This window comes from Scleropages formosus, chromosome 5, assembly GCF_900964775.1.
Source record: "Scleropages formosus chromosome 5, fSclFor1.1, whole genome shotgun sequence".
Classification (NCBI taxonomy): Eukaryota; Metazoa; Chordata; class Actinopteri; order Osteoglossiformes; family Osteoglossidae; genus Scleropages; species Scleropages formosus.
Window position 1 is genome coordinate 34,765,060 of NC_041810.1, and position 16,570 is coordinate 34,781,629.

Consider the following 16,570-nt stretch of genomic DNA (forward strand, 5'->3'; position numbering starts at 1 on the left):
GCTTGGTTCGCATTGCCGGCAGTAAGTCAGACCTGTTCCCGGTGCATGTTGGACTCCGCCAGGGCTGCCCTTTGTCACCGATTCTGTTCATTATCTTCATGGAGAGAATTTCTAGGCGCAGCCAGGGAACGGAGGGTGTCTCTTTTGGTGGCCGCGAGATCTCGTCTCTGCTTTTTGCGGACGATGTGGTCCTGCTGGCTTCATCAAGTCAAGACTTGCAGCGTGCACTGGGGAGGTTTGCAGCCGAGTGCGAAGCGGCGGGGATGAGAATCAGCACCTCCAAATCCGAGGCCATGGTTCTCAGTCGGAAAAAGGTGGATTGCCCCCTCCGGGTTAGGGGGGAGTTGCTCCCTCAAGTGGAGGAGTTTAAATATCTCGGGGTCTTGTTCACGAGTGAGGGAAAAATGGAGCGGCAGGTCGACAGACGGATCGGTGCGGCGTCCGCAGTAATGCGGTCATTGTACCGGTCTGTTGTGGTGAAGAGGGAGCTGAGTCGTAAGACGAAGCTCTCAATTTACCGGTCGATCTACGTTCCTACCCTCACCTATGCTCGTGAACTCTGGATCATGACCGAAAGAATGAGATCACGGATACAAGCGGCAGAAATGGGTTTCCTCCGCAGAGTGGCTGGTCGCACCCTTAGGGATAGGGTGAGGAGCTCTGTCACCCGGGAGGAGCTCGGAGTAGAGCCGCTGCTCCTCCGCATCGAGAGGAGCCAGTTGAGGTGGCTCGGGCATCTGTTCCGGATGCCTCGTGGACGCCTCCCGGGGGAGGTGTTCCGGGCTTGTCCCACTGGGAGGAGGCCTCGGGGCAGACCCAGGACACGTTGGAGAGACTATGTCTCCCGGCTGGCCTGGGAACGCCTTGGGGTTTCCCTAGAGGAACTGGAGGAGGTGTGCGGGGAGAGGGACGTCTGGAGGATTCTGCTCGGACTGCTGCCCCCGTGACCCGGCCCCGGATAGTAGAGGAAGATGATGATGATGATGATAATGATAAATAAGTAAATCAATAATAAAATTATATATATTGTTTGTTTTAAAAAAAAAAAAAAAAAAAAAAAAAAGCTTACAACACCTGGTATTCCCAGGTGGTCTCCCATGCAAGTACTAACCAGGCCTGACCCTGCTTAGTTTCCGAGAACAGACAACTTATTAACTGTCTATTTCTGGAATTTTCCACTTAGCTTTTTTTGGACCACAGTTAACCGCAGGTAACTGGGAACCGCTGTGTTGTTTCTTTGTGGTCAACGAACACAGAGCAGAGTGTCCAGAGCCAGGCAAAGCATCCAGAGCCAGGCAGAGCGTGGAGTCACACACCAGTTGCTGAGATGGCGTCTTTGGAAAGAATGGAATCCCTGTTCAACGCAAGTTCTATTCTGAATGTATCGTCTGACGGCACACCTGTGTGTTATGTAACATGTTTTGTCTGGTTGCACCTGCTGACATTTTAGAAACAGTTCATTTGCTTGAAATGCGTAACAAATAATGACTTGGTGCGGAAAGTCCGCGATTTTGAAGAGCGCATTAAGAATTTGATTTCTATACGAGAAACGGAGAGTTGGTTGGACTCGGTGTGTCCCGATGCCTCCGTAGTGTCGAACTCGGCGTCGACCCTTACAGGCCCCAGTACAGCTAATGAGAAGCCGGGTACCCCGGAGCGCTCTCACGGCGACAGGGTCACGGTTCAGAGTAAGAAGTCGAATAAAGCGAAGCCGAAGCTACGGGTTCCTGGTTTGGGTTCTCCCGTCCAAACCCAAAATAGATTTTCGGCTCTAAGCAGTTCACCTAATAATAATAGTAATAATAATAATAATAATAATAATAATAATAATAATAATGTGCTCATTTTGGGATATTCGGCTGTCCGAAATGTTCAGGTCCGGGGGCCTGGGAATTGAAATGTAAATGTAAAGGTAAAGTGTTTCTCACGCACACGTGTGTCCGACATGAAGGCTCATGTCAGTTCTCTGGCCGAGAATGCCGTGTCGACTATGATGGTGCATGTTGGTGGTAATGATATTCGTCATCAGCAGTCTGAGGTGTTAAAGAGCCGATTTATTTCTATGTGTAACAAGGCCAGAAGGAAATGTCGTAATCTAATAGTGTCTGGTCCTTTACCTAGGCTCTTCATGGGGGACATGGTGTACAGTAGATTGGTGTCTCGTAACAGGTGGTTAGAGACGTGGTGCCGCTCCGATCGTATATCATTTGTTAATAACTAGGATGATTTCTGGGAATGGCCCAGGTTTTTCACGCGTGATGGTGTACACCTCAACTGGAGGGGTTCATTTGTTCTGTCCCAGAACTTGGCCTGCAAGTTGGGAAAGAACAATCAGAAGCCCTTTCTAAACTCTGTAGCAATTAAAGACAGTAACTGTCAAGTTAATCTTCCAAAACTTCAACGTGGTTCTATGATTGAGTGCTAATAATGCTGGCTCGTGAACCAGGTCCCTCTGTGAGACTTCTGCGTCAACAATGCGGACGGCCCACTTCTTTAAGAAACCCTTACGCAACATTCTGCACGCAGAAGAAACGAGTTTATCTCTTCTTCCAGATGTTGCACTGCAAGATTCACAGCCTTCTGCTAATCAGAGAGAACAAGAAAAATGTAGTTTTGCAGCCTTGTATGGCAAAGGCATTTGGACAGAAGGGTCTAATTCCTAAATCTTAAAGGAGAACAACATGACCACTCCAGTGGTATGTTGACCGAAATCCATAACACAATGGGTGGGGTCAGAAAAAAAGACTCCAGAGACTGGCAATGGAGCAATGAAAGACACCTACCTGCATGGCAGTTCCGAAGGCATGACCAAAGTCAATTCCGATCATTCCTCCTGTCTCCATGTTGATCAAGAAGTTGGACAAATGGCGGTCTCCGATGCCTAAGAGCCAGTGACTAACACACGAGGGCATGTGACGCCGTGAAGTGGGACCTCAAGAAAAGGAAGGCCTCTGGTGATGTGCTCATCTTGACGAAAGCTCTCCTGAACAATGGAGACACTTAAATCAATGGTCAGAGGCTTGCGGATCATTCCGGTAAAGCCCGACTTCTCTTGTGTCTAGAGCTGTGACAGTCTGCCTTGGGTTGGTAAACAGAGTTGGGTTTGGCAAACTGGTGGAAGACCAGAAAAAAGAAAAAATGTTTCTGTGAGTGGTTCTGTTTGGCCAGTAAGGAATGTGAAGTACAGTGACAGTGGGAACCATCAACTGAATCATACGTAAAACCAACGGTTCTGCATTTCTTCTGATCAACATCACCTCATCATCCTTTGTATTTAGAATGACTTAAAATTCTTACCCTCATCCCCTAAACCAATCATTATCTGTGCTGCTCCAGTGAATGTACTTAACTGATGTGAAGCTCTACAAAAGAGAAAAAAAAGTACGTACCCACACTGTATTTCTGCAGCTTAGTTTCTGTTGTTACTGGGATAATGTTGAATGCTCACCTTAGAAGATCCTCTGGTACAAGATTCTCTGTTTTCCTGAAATTGGCTACAGTCTCATCTCGTTTGGCTTTCCTTTGAGATATAAGATCATTCAATGAGAATCAAAACCATAGTAAAATGAAGAGAAACGCCAAAGATCCTGCCAAGGATACACAGCTATACTAATACATTCTACAATACTGGCACAAGTTTAATGAAGTCATTTAAAATTCTGAATGAGACTTTTTAAAAATATTATTTAAGTCTTTTTTTGTTCATCTTTATCAAGAGTGCTAAAAATTGGAAGTTATATGTCACGTTTAAGTTCAGGCTCACAAACAGAAAAATTAACAGAAAAATAGTTCTAAGGTGAGGCAGATGACAGAAGGGCTTTGCTGTAGCCATACGTATACTCTATATATATATTATACATATACATATACATATATATATATATATATATATCTATAAAAAACAATACTAATTCAACAGTATTTGCTTATAAGGTTCCACATAACGCAGCAACCCTACAGTCTTCCCAGCCACTTTGTCCAGCGAGGTCTCAAAGGCGTCCGCAGTAATGCGGTCATTGTACCGGTCTGTTGTGGTGAAGAAGGAGCTGAGTCGTAAGGCGAAGCTCTCAATTTACCGGTCGATCTACGTTCCTACCCTCGCCTATGGTCATGAACTTTGGATGATGACCGAAAGAATGAGATCGCGCATACAAGTGGCAGAAATGAGTTTCCTCCGCGGAGTGGCTGGGCGCACCCTTAGGGATAGGGTGAGGAGCTCAGTCACCTGGGAGGAGCTCGGAGTAGAGCCGCTGCTCCTCCGCATCAAGATAAGCCAGTTGAGGTGGCTTGGGCACCTGTTCCGGATGCCTCCTGGACGCCTCCCTGGGGAGGTGTTCCGGGCATGTCCCACTGGGAGGAGGCCTCGGGGCAGCAGACCCAGGACACGTTGGAGAGACTACGTCTCCCAGCTGGCCTGGGAACGCCTTGGGGTTCCCCCAGAGGAGCTGGAGGAAGTGTGCGGGGAGAGGGAAATCTGGGGGGCTCTGCTTGGACTACTGCCCCTGCGACCCGGTCCCGGATAAGCGGAGGAAGATGGATGGATGGATGGATGGATGGATGGATGGATGGATGGATGGAGGTTTCCTACAATAGTGCTTCAATAAAATTTTTCATAACCTATTTGCTTCCAACTAGTCACATTAATTAATGCAGCTGGGACTTTCCTCCAAAGGAACTTACCATGTTAAGATACCTCTTCAGCCATTTACACAGCTGAAGAATTTCATCAGAGTAATCGAGGGTAGGTACTTTGCTCAAGGGAACTGTAACAGTAGCTGAGATTCAAACCTACCAACTTCAGGTCAAGAGGCAGCAGCACTCACCGCGACGCTACCAAGTGTCTCCGTGGGCTTTAAAAGGCAAACAGTTAAGGCAGTCAAGATGACATTAACCACTTTTTTTTAGTGTTTACAAACACTTTTACCACGGCAACTCATCAACACGTTTCAAATGCACAGAGGTTCTCGGTTCCGGCTCCGTTGTGGTGGAATGACCTTCCCCTCTCACTCAGAACTGCCTACTTTTAAAAAGGGTCTGAAAACTCATCTCTTCCGGACCCATTTCGCCCAAGATCTCTCCAGCTCATGTATGGTTTAAATGTTCATGCACCATAACTTCATGAACGTCACCAGATAAAGCCTTCACTCAGCCACTACTCTGGCATCTTATTTGCTTGCTTGTGCATCTTCTAATATTAAAAAAAAATAAATAAATAAAATAAAATAAAATAAATAAATAAATAAATAAATAAAAATTTTTAAAAACAAAATTGCTAGGAGGATATCGGGATTTGTCTATCTTGTGTTTTATGCACCTCCTTGAATGATGAACCTCGGTGCAGCAAGTGGTAGGTAACAAACTAGGTTTACGTGGGTCATATGTCTCTTAATGTAATGCATAAATTGTACTTTTGCTGAGATGTACGTCGCTTTGGTCAAAAGTGTCTGCCAAATGAATAAATGTAAATGTAAATGTGGCTCCAAACACTTGAGGTAGAATCCAGACACAGGAAATTAAGCTGACGTGATGATGCCATTAAAAGTCCTGAAATGACACCCATGAGCTACAGACTTTACACCAAGGATCTTCAAAGACCCGTGAAGGTAAACGTTAAGCGCAGGCTAAGGCAGTACCTCTCTGCATCGTTGTGCTCTTCCTCAGACATCCTACTGCAAAGGAAATCCTTCAAGGTGCAGGTATTTTCCATCCACTCAATGAGACCAACGCTGAGGGCAGAACCACAATGTATCGGATATGTATTGCACAGATGCTGCACAACGTTTCCCAGACACAAACCCATGGACACCATAACTAATTAAACACTGTGCCTTACTGACCATTGAGAGCTGACCTTAGAGTTGAGGCTAATTTGGTTGAAATCATCAACACCCCACAGTAAACTGGTAAATTTCTTAATTTGATTTATTATGGAAAGTAACCTAAATGATTACAGTGTGATATCCAGCATTGTTAACACTAATCAGTATTAATCTGTAAGTGACCTATTTAATTTGCTACATAAATTTCATTGACTGGATCCAAAAAACAAAGGCCATTATTCAAGATGCCTAGACAATAAAACAAAACTGCAAAATGTATAAGAAAAAAAAACAATTAGGACAGTTCTATTAAAGCAATAACCACACACGTGCACACGCACAGAGAAAAATGCGAAAACGAGAGCGCACCGTGTTGTCATGGGGATGACTTTATAGATACGCAGCACCATGTTCTTCTGAGAGCAGGTGGCGTCACTCCGAAGGATGGTGTTCATGATGCTAAAACGCTGCTCGATGCGCTGGTGGAAAGGAGCTTTTGTGCTGTTTTGACCACGGTTTCGATGGTGTTGGGCCCGGGATAAGTCCTCGCTGATGTTGAGACCCACCTACTAAACACAGCCCACCCTCTCCACTGCCGTCCCACTGATTAGAACAAGTGTGCGGTCTCCTCCCACAGTCATCTCCTTGGTTTTACTAACGTTCAGAGAAGAGGTTGTCGTGCTGACATGGTACTGAACGCTGAGCTGTAATCAAGAAGCAACATTCTCACATATGCCCCTTTCCTGTCCATGTGTGAGAAGGCAGTATGGAGGGCAGTGGCAATAGCACCCTCCGTAGACCTGTTCTGGCAATATGCAAGTGCAGTGGGCCTAGGGTGTCAGGTGGCGAAGAGGGGATGTGAGATTTGACTAACCGCTCAAAGCACTTCATGATAAGTGATGCGAGCGCTGCAGGGCGGTAGTCATTTGAGCAGCTGAGTCTCCACGAGCATCCCTGCAGAGCACGGAGGCCAGTGGCTGGGCTCATCCAGAGGTGGACCACTCGCACCCTAAGTGAGAATCGTACCCCTAGACCACCAAGCATCCCTCGAGGTCACTTTTTGACCCACCTCGTGTTACTTTTCCAGAGCCCCGCATTTTCCAAACTGTACTTCTTCTTGGCCCGTTTGCTGGACGGAGACGCTGGAAAGTGACACGGTCTGCCCCCTCGTTCATGATCCATCAGGTACCGACCTTGTGGCGCAACGGTAGCGCGTCTGACTCCAGATCAGAAGGCTGCGTGTTCAAATCACGTCGAGGTCAGGCCTGGGGTTTTGGCGACCCTCCGATGTGCACTCTCGAGCTAGGTCACAGAGTGACACGGAGCGCTTTACCACAAGCATGAGGCAAGAAGAACAGTTGCAAACAAAGAAGACAGTTGACTAATGGCTACCATAATGAATCCCTTTTATAGAGCTATGAGTATCCCTACTGGCCACCAGGGAAAGGAGCAAAAACTCCCAACTGAAAGCTGAGGGAGGAAAAAGAAAACCTCTCGGGGTGCACAGGCCAGTGGCTGCCCATCGCTCCTGGGCATTCTAGTTTAAGTAACAATTGTAAGCCAGTTTAACAAGCAATCATGATATTGGTGCTAAATGGTGTCTTGGATCCCCAGCTAAGCATGGAACGCCTCGTTCATCATGGCAGGTGGTCAACATCCTCAGTCAGCATGGGATTCGTCTGTCACCAACGGTCAGCCTCCTCAAGTCTTACGTAGCGAGGCAACGCTCAACAAGAAGAGAGAACAGAGTTAGTAAGTTGTTACTTAACTTAATTTATTATGCATTTTCATAATGGTGGTAAAAAACAAGCAAGGCAAGTGGAATTACTTTTCGAGGTGGAATGCCTGAGTGAACATGTCAGTCTTTAATCGGGATTTGAAAACAGAAACAGACGGGGCAATTCTCGCAGCAGCATTTTGTACCAGCTGCAGCCTGGATACAGTCTGGTATGGACGACCCGACAATAAAGCAGTGCCAAAGTCCAGCCTGCTTGAGACAAAAGCATGAACCATCAGACCCAATGATACAGCTGGTGGTGCCGGCATCAACCCTTTCCCTTCCTGGTGGACACAGGGGCGACGAGATCCACTCTTAGAAGACAGGAGGTGCCGGGGTTCCTGCAAATGGAAACCGGATCTGCCTCATGGGAGCATCAGGAATAACACAAAGCCTCAAAAAAACAGACCCACTGCGCGTGGGAGTGACAGAAGACATTTCTGTGACTAACCGTTCGTTTCTCCTTAGTAACCGCTGTCCGGTGAAGCTGCTGGGCCGCGACCTGCTTGCGAAGCTCGGGGCAACTGTCACTGTGACCGAAGAAGGTGGCAACATCGCATCTCCAGTATTGGGACTGTTGTCTCTGCAGGTGTTATTGCAGTACACCGCTTGGCTGCTGGATGATGACGCGCTGCGGTGAGGTAAGGGTGCCTCCCAACTTGACACAGCCCACACGGTTGCACTGCACAGCACGCTTCTTTGCCAAAGAAACCGTAGAGTATCGACAAGAGTCGCATGAGTTTCCGGCAAACAAACTTGAGGAAGAGAGAATCATTATGTCGGATTTGTTCCTGACAAAGTGCCCCGCTGCAGCCTCTTTCGTTCTGATCCCGGCCCAAAGTAGGTGGTACGAATGGGATTCAGTTCCACATATATCACTGGGGAAGACAGGAAACTCAGAATGGAAAGATTTGGGCATTTAAGGTTGAAGGCATCGACTCACCTGTAAACACCATAGCAGTGTGGTACCGGAATAATCTCCTGTTACAAGATGACAACGAGAGGGACCATATGCAAGCATGTCGTGTGAACGTTTGGTGTGAGAAATTGTTCGTTCAAGTGTGGTGTGAAAATATGTTCAAGTAGTCAATATTTTCAAGTGCTTAATATGTTCTAAAGTGATGTAAGAGTTAAGACGTTCAGAAAATATATGCTGTCCGTTTAACGCAATGGAGAAACGTTGATAGGGAAAACAAAACACAAAGAAATTTTAACGTTTAGGGTGCGTCCCGGCAGACTTCTAAAACAGGGATAAACTGTTTGGAGGGACGTAGAAGACCGGCAAATAGAGAGCTTTGCCTTACAGCTCAGCTCCTGCCTTCACCACCACAGCAACCGCTGCCACCTCACTTGTGAATAAGACCCCAAGATGCTTAAACTCCTCCACCTGGAGCAAATTTTCTCCCCTCACCTGGGGCTAAACTCAGCAGAATACCTAAAGGAAGTGTAAATGAAGAGGAACACCACAGTGATGCTTGGTTCTTACATTTTTCAGTAATGCCTTTCAGTTTAACTGTGAAGCCAGAATACACTAAAAACTCCCAAGTGTTGTTCCAACAACAAGGTGTCGCCTGCCTTATGACACTGTGGCAAATGGATGTGTACTTAAGAAGAAAGGAATTATATCATGCGGGCATATGAACTAGAAATGGATAACAGAGTGTTAATTGAACCGCGAGCGACTTTGCATCGTCATGGCAATACAGAAACGCGGATGTGTCTTGAGGAAGAAATTCGACATGACTCAAACAACGGACCAAAGATAGGAGAGAGTATCTTACTTTGTCTCTCCCCAGCTGGAGAGAGAGTCCCTCGTCCCCTGTGATAGACTTAAGGGAGTTTCCCCGAGCATCCAAAGCACACTCCTTACATACATCTAGAGACGCATGCTAAGTGCGCGCATGCGCACACACACACACACACACACACACACAAATAGTCTTAACCGCTTGCCTCATACAGGGTTGCAGGGAGCGTCGGCACGGTGCTTCTTGGGGAGAGGTGAAAGAATCCAGGCTGGTGGCGGAGCAGGTGAAAGCTCCTGTGATGAGCGCTCTGTGGGTTGCAGCTCCCGTGGAGCCAAGACAACACAGCCTTCAGCTTTTTGCTACACAGCGCTGTGGTGAAGCAAACACCACGTTTGAATACAAGCATGCTCATAAGTGTCCTTGGTACCAGAGCTCCTTGGGCCAAAGGCCAACGATCAACTTTGTAGTCGTTTCATCTGGCTTGAGGAAAACATGTTCTGGAAAACTTGGGTGAAGAGAGGTGCTGAGCTGTCAACCCATCACCGTCTGGTGGTGAGTTGGATCAGACGGCAGGGAAAACTGACAGACGGATCCGGTAGGCCCAAGCGCATAGTGAGGGCGTGCTGGGAACAAGTGTCAGAGGGCCCTGTCCGGAATGATTTTAACTCCCACCTCCGTGAGAACTCCTCCCATGTCCCGGAGGAGGTAGGGGACATGGAGTCTGAATGAGAATTTGATTTTAAAAGCTTTGCTATGCCTACATGCTTCTGTAATAGAATGTTTAAGAATGTTTAACTGCTGAATAGCCTATGCAAGAAAGCGGCACATTCCAGGCTATAGTTTGCTCTCTGTATGTCCCCTTTTGTGCCAGCCTGTTCCCATGAGATATCAGAGAAATGTGGCTTATGCAGACTCACGTAAAGCCCAGAGGATGTGTGTAACTGTTTCACATAAGAAAGGAGATAAACTGATGACAGTGGACGTGTGTGATGAGAGATTGAGGGGCACAGTGACACGCCTGGAATGTTCAAAAAATAACATGTATTCTGCCTATGCTTACAAAAATCTGCCCTAGAATGTGTATAAATATCTGCTTGCCTGGCTGCTCTGGTGTGACTCTGCGCATACGAATAAATAAGGTTTTCTGCAACTCAAGTGACCGAGTGATCTATCTGTATGACAATTCTCATTTTTCCTACCACAGTTTTGGGGGCTCGTCCGGGATCACGACCTTCTGCCGGGACCGACCCGTGTGCCGCGAGGAACCCGACTAAGGGGATAACCCTCCTAGGTCTAGGGGACCTGCTGGTGACCGAGCCCGAGCAAAAGTTAGGGCTGGCCCGTCCTGCGGTGCACCAATCGACTCGGACAGAATACGTGACACAGCTGCAGGTAGAATAGAATAGAATATACTTTATTGTCCCATTTATGGGAAATTTGTCTTGGACAACCATGACACGGCCAGTGCGCAACGTTGGACTCACATAAAACAATACATATCATATCATACATTAAAATAAGAATAAATAAAACAACAATCAAAAGATATGAAAAATCTACTGAATCCCAATCTAAATCTCAGTTTTGGAATTCTCTATTCAAAAACTTAACCTCAGATGGCACAAAAGAATTTTCATAACAATTTGATTTACACATCAAAATCCTAAATCGTCTCCCTGAGGGTAACATGTTGAAATTCTCATGTAAAATATGTGTGTCATTAGCAGCAATTTTTTGTTTCGCTTCTTTTAAAATAGATACCTCGTACAACTCCTGCATGCGTCGTTCCTCTTCCCACCCTATAATTTTTAGAGCAGTATGTACTAGTCGTGCAAGTTTCGATTTTGATTGGACAGTCAAGTTTCCATGCCATGCTGTAATACCATATCTTAGCAAGCTCTCAAAAACAGACTGGTAAAACAGAAACAAAATCTTCTGGTTAACCCCAAATACTTTTAACCTTCGCAAAAAATGTAGTCTCTGCTGAAGTTTTCGAACACAGACTGTTTATGTGAGAAGACCAGCATAACAAATTATCTATATAAACAAACAACCAAGTATTTATATGAAGAAACCTGTTCAGTAATATTGCCATGTATTATTACAGGTCTATGATCCCCCACAGATCTGGGGTCAAAGATCATTTCAACAGTCTTCATTTCATTTAAAATCAAGCAATTATCGTCACACCACCCCACAAACCTGGCAACATCAGAAAAGTACTGTTATCCTGACTAGTTAAACACTCATTAGTGTATAATGTAAATAAAATGGGTGAGCTAACACAACCTTGCGGGGCCCCCATATTGGTAGTCTTCACCTCAGAATAAGAATTGTTGACCGTAACTTGTTGTGTTCAATTTGTTAGAAACGAATAAAACCACTTAATGCAAAAGGGATTCACTTTTAACTCTGTCAGCTTCCTAATTAGTAGCTGGGGTTGAAGTGTGTTAAAAGCCAAACTAAAATCTATAAAAAGTAAACGTGCAAATGCGTGCGTATCTTCTAAATGCCTATTCACCAAATGAGTGATACAATTAATGGCGTCCTCGGTGCCCCGCCCAGCCTTAAAGATGAACTGAAACGGGTCAAGGGATAATTTAATCTCATCCTTTAGAACAGTTACAACAAGTCTTTCAAAACATTTCATAACATTTGAAGTCAAAGTCACAGGTCTAAAATCACAATTCTCAACTGGGCAATTTTTCTTGGGAACCGGCGTAATTCTAGTTTTTTCCACAAAGATGGATTGGTATGCGAGTCAAATGATTTCTGGAAAATAGGGCAGAATGCTGGAGGAAGTTCACTGGCGCAAGCTTTCAGCAAAAAACCAGAAATTCCATCAGGACCTGTGGATTTCTTGGCTCGTATGCCTCTAAATAGCAAACTAACTGCGTGTGGAGCTACCTCTAATCTCTGATCTGAATTACACATGATAGAGTCCTGATCTACCATTCACACCGAAGGTGACTCAAACCTAAGAAAATAGTCATTTCAGTCATCTGCTCTTTGTTGGTCATTGCTAGTCATGAGCCTTTTTCGGGGGATTCCGTATTGGTTACTACTTTTATAGCAACCCAAAGTTTTTTGGAGTCCCCTGAATTAAAATTTTGTTCTACAGTTTGCTCTGTGTTTTTTCCTTGTCCCCTTCAACAACGCATTTAATTCCTTTTGGACTAATTTTAATTCCATTCTATCTTGAGTGATAAGAGCCAACCTCTTCCTGTTTAAAGACTCCTTGACCTCCCTTGTTATATAACTTTTGTTCTTAGGAAATACAGTTACAGCTTTCTTCTCAACAACTGTGTCCATACAAAACGTTAATGTAGTCTCTTATTGTCTCTGTGGCATCCAAAATATCAATTTCGTGAAACAGGAACACACAGGCCCGGGTTGCAGAAACGGTGCTTCTCATGCCAGGAAAGACGGCACGAGGAGTAAGTGAGAGGTTCGCGACTATTCGTCCAACAAACCCAAAACTGTGGAATAGTCTGCCAGTTAACCTCTGTGAGAAGAGCGCTCTATAAACATAAATTGAATTGAACTGATGTGGGGCACCAGGTCGGAGCGGTCAATAGACCAGTTCCTTCACCGCTCGTCCCCCCTTCATCCTAGGCGCTGTGACTGAATCTCGTCACCACCAACACCGTTGTCAAAACAGCACGGAAGCGCCTGTCCTCTCTCCGTAGGCTGAAAAAGTTTGGCATGCCATCCCGGATCCGGGGCTAATTTCTACAGGCGTACAGCCGAGAGCATCCCGACCGGCTGCATCACTGCCTGGTATGGGAGCTGCTCGGCCCAGCATTGTGAGGAACCGCAGAGGGTGGTGAAGTCGGCACAGCTCATCGGTGGCTCTGAGCTTCCAAACATCCGGGACATCTACGCAGCCAGATGCCTGAAGAAGGCCTGGGCTATCCTCAAGGAGCCCAGTCATCCTGGTCACGCACCGTTTTCTCTCTTGCCGTCCGCTAAATATTGCCAAAACATCAAATCAAAATCAAACAGACTGCGGGATAGCGTCTATCTCCAGGCTGTTAGACGCCCGAACAGTCGAGCGGCATCCGAATGCAGCAACTCATCCGGTTTTCGTTAAGTAGTTTCACTTCATAGTTATTGGTGTTACCAGATTTCTGTTGCGCTGCAAATTGAAAACGTTATTTGTATGTTGTTCCTTCTATTTTTTTTTTAAAAAATCACCCTACCACACGCACTCAAAGACATTTCATCGCAGCAACCACTGCTGCATGCTCTATTGTTGTGCATTTGGTGACTAAACCTTTGACCGATTGATTGATTGATTGATTGATTGATTGACTTGCACCACCTGTGCTTAGGTGTCGGGGAAGGCCGCTTTGTCTCCCGGGCGCCTGAAGGTAGTGCACCCCACCGACGCTGGTGTTTCTCCAGCGAAGGCTCTGAACGTCGAGGGAGCACGAAAGAAGAACCTGTGTGGCCTGGAGGTTGGAGATTCGAGTCGTTCCGCTATGCGCGCCGCCTTCCCTCGACCGGACGGCAGGCCGCAAGCGCTACTGGACGTTGCTGGGAAGAGGAAGAAACCCCTGCTGAGGGGCGTCACTGCGCCGTCTCCATTGTAGAGTGGCTCTGTCGACTGGCGCAAAGCGGTACGCTTCATTTAAAAATCTCAAAGGCGTTTGGTAAGAATCTCAAGCCGGGTACAAATGCCATGGATGATGCAGTTCCCGACAGCAGGCCGAGGAAGGGGGGCAGACGGAGTCGGGGGCTCGTTGGTCTAGGGGTATGATTCTCGCTTCGGGTGTGAGAGGTCCCGGGTTCAAATCCCGGACGAGCCCTATCCAGCTCCCTGCTTGGTTGTGTCAGTTGAGCTCTTGAAAGTGTACTGGCAGCAGGAGTGTTGTGGGAAGGTTCAGCATGGGCCAAGGGGCTTGCGGGAAGGCTCCTGCTGAGGAGGGGAAAGATCCCTGGTAGAGCAGGCCAGGCTGGTCCTCCTGTGTGCATGTGGAAGCAGTGCCTTCTTCCTGGCACCTCAGGAGTCAACTAGCTGCTCCCTCCATGCAGGAGGAAGCTTTAAGGCTTGCTCTGATGCTGCTTTCCAGCAAGTCAGAAGGTAGCAAGATGGATTCTGGAGCTGCATTTTGCTTGTGCTCCTCCTGAATTTGCACACTTAAGCTTGCTTGCACTTCCACAGGAGTGCTGGTAGCAGTGGTGTTCCTGCCTGGCTCAGTCAGTAGTGTGCAAGAGTCTTAAGCTGAGGGTCATGGGCTCAAGCCATGGTCTGGGAAACTGTATTTCATTAAAGGTGCCTGGGGGAGGTTCTCTTTTGCAGTGTGAGCCCTGCAACCTGGCGTGGGAAGAAATGCGGCTTTCCCTCTTCGACAACAAACGCCTCGTGAAATTTGCAGGGTTCCTTCGCAAGCCGACGAAATCCACGGGGGACGCAAACTGTCCCCATCTACATGAGGAAGGCTCGCATGGCGTCAGCGCTTTCCTGGCTCTGAGCAAGGGTTATGCAGCTGTTGACAATAGCACCAGTTGCTGGGCCTGTACTCATGTGCCAAAATCAGTGTCATCTGGACTACCACTCATGCCTTTACCCCTAGGGTTTTGTGGATGGAGCCGTTTCCCGAACCTTTACCCCACAGCAGCTTTGCATCGCGGTGTCCTGTTACACGGCACCAGTGACTTCTGGAGAAGTGTATGAGGAATTCATACACTCGTAGCCACTCCGCGTGAGGCCTCTAACAGTAAAATATTTAGTGTGAGCCAACCGGGTAATCCTGTCTCCTTGGGATACTATCGCGACTTTTCCACGCCGAATTTGACTAAAGACAAATTACACCCTTACGTGACTCTTAGAGCCAACCTGAATGGAACGATCTGTGTCGTCAGAAGTCAGCCTGGCTCTGTCACACGTGTGGGTAGTTCTAAATGCACCTACATGGCCAGGCAAACAAGCCCTGATAGTTCGCAACAGCTTCTTCCAATGTCCAACGGTACGCAGGAAAATACCTTTAATGTTACCTTCACGGTGACTTATTTTACCAAACGGTACTTTCTGGGTGTGTGGTAAATGCGCCTAGCCATGGCTTCCAAAGAATCAGTCCGGAGGTTCCTGTTATTTGTCCTATGTAGTGCCCCACGTTCGAAAGTTGTCCCAACCTCCGTGGCGTCCAGATTCTCGTCTCCTCCGCTATCGGAGAAATAGTCCCCCCTTGGTGAAAACTGGACTTTCTGAAACGGGAGAGATATTTTCTGGTATTGTTCCCAACGCGTGGTATCGGTAAAGCTGCTCGACAGACGCTCTATTCAGCACAAGCATCAGAAGAAATAGCCAACGGTACGACTGAGAGCCTTAAGGACATTAATGCTGTTGCTATGCAAAGGCGAATGGCAGTAGATTATCCTCTGGCCGCAGAAGGAGCAACATGTGCTGTTGTAGCGTGTAGTGTGGTTCACCCATAGTGTGTGAGTGTATTCCACTGATGTATGGATGAGTGACCCATTGTAAGTAGTGTATCTAGCGGTGCGAGTCACCTTGGTGAATAAGGTGTGTGGGCTGATGACACTACATAGAGTTCCTTGGAAGTCGCTTTGGAGAAATAGCGTGTGCTAAATGAATAAACGTTAACGTCGGATCAGAATGTTGCACGTATGTCCCGGGCAATTCCGAGCGTATAAACTCGTTGGCGGGTAACGTTATGGAAGTTGGTTCTCAGTTTCGTGATTTTAAGAACGGTGACGAACTCTGGGACTGGCTAGGAATAAGCAGCTGGTGGGGTGGTCTATTGAAACACTCTTATTATGAATACTTCTTGCTATTTTATCCGTCTTCCTGTTATTGATGTGTTGTTTGTCGTGTGTTAAGGCTGCTATTGCTGAAACAACGTTCACGACTACAGCAATGGCACAGGGGATAAACGACGAAGATGATCGTGCCCTAATACCCGACGGGGACGAGCTAGGCGAGAAAGCTCGTGAACTTGAACCTCGTGAAGAAGAATCTGAGTCAGAAGAGTGAGCACCTCCAGAAGGCTCAACGGCGAGATCTGGCGTCCCAGACCCACCCCCCTCCATGCCCGCAGTGCCATCCCGGTGACTCCATCCACCAAAAGACCTCCCACCCCAGCCACACATTGACCACCAACAAACCAACCAACACACCACATCAGCATATGGAAGTGACAACAAAACTCGAACCATTTGATGTTCACATAGGCGAGTATTCCCCACTCAGGTGTGCTTCCCCC

The 16,570-nt window shown here is 46.9% G+C and overlaps 2 non-coding genes across 2 annotated transcripts; both read left to right on the forward strand.

Annotated features, from left to right (window-relative positions):
* Positions 1-7,009: 7,009 nt before the first annotated feature.
* On the forward strand, positions 7,010-7,081 carry trnaw-cca (transfer RNA tryptophan (anticodon CCA)). Its single transcript has one exon. It is a non-coding gene; the product is annotated as a tRNA-Trp (tRNA).
* Positions 7,082-14,083: 7,002 nt separating this feature from the next.
* Positions 14,084-14,155, forward strand: trnap-cgg (transfer RNA proline (anticodon CGG)). The gene has a single exon. It is a non-coding gene; the product is annotated as a tRNA-Pro (tRNA).
* Positions 14,156-16,570: the final 2,415 nt, after the last annotated feature.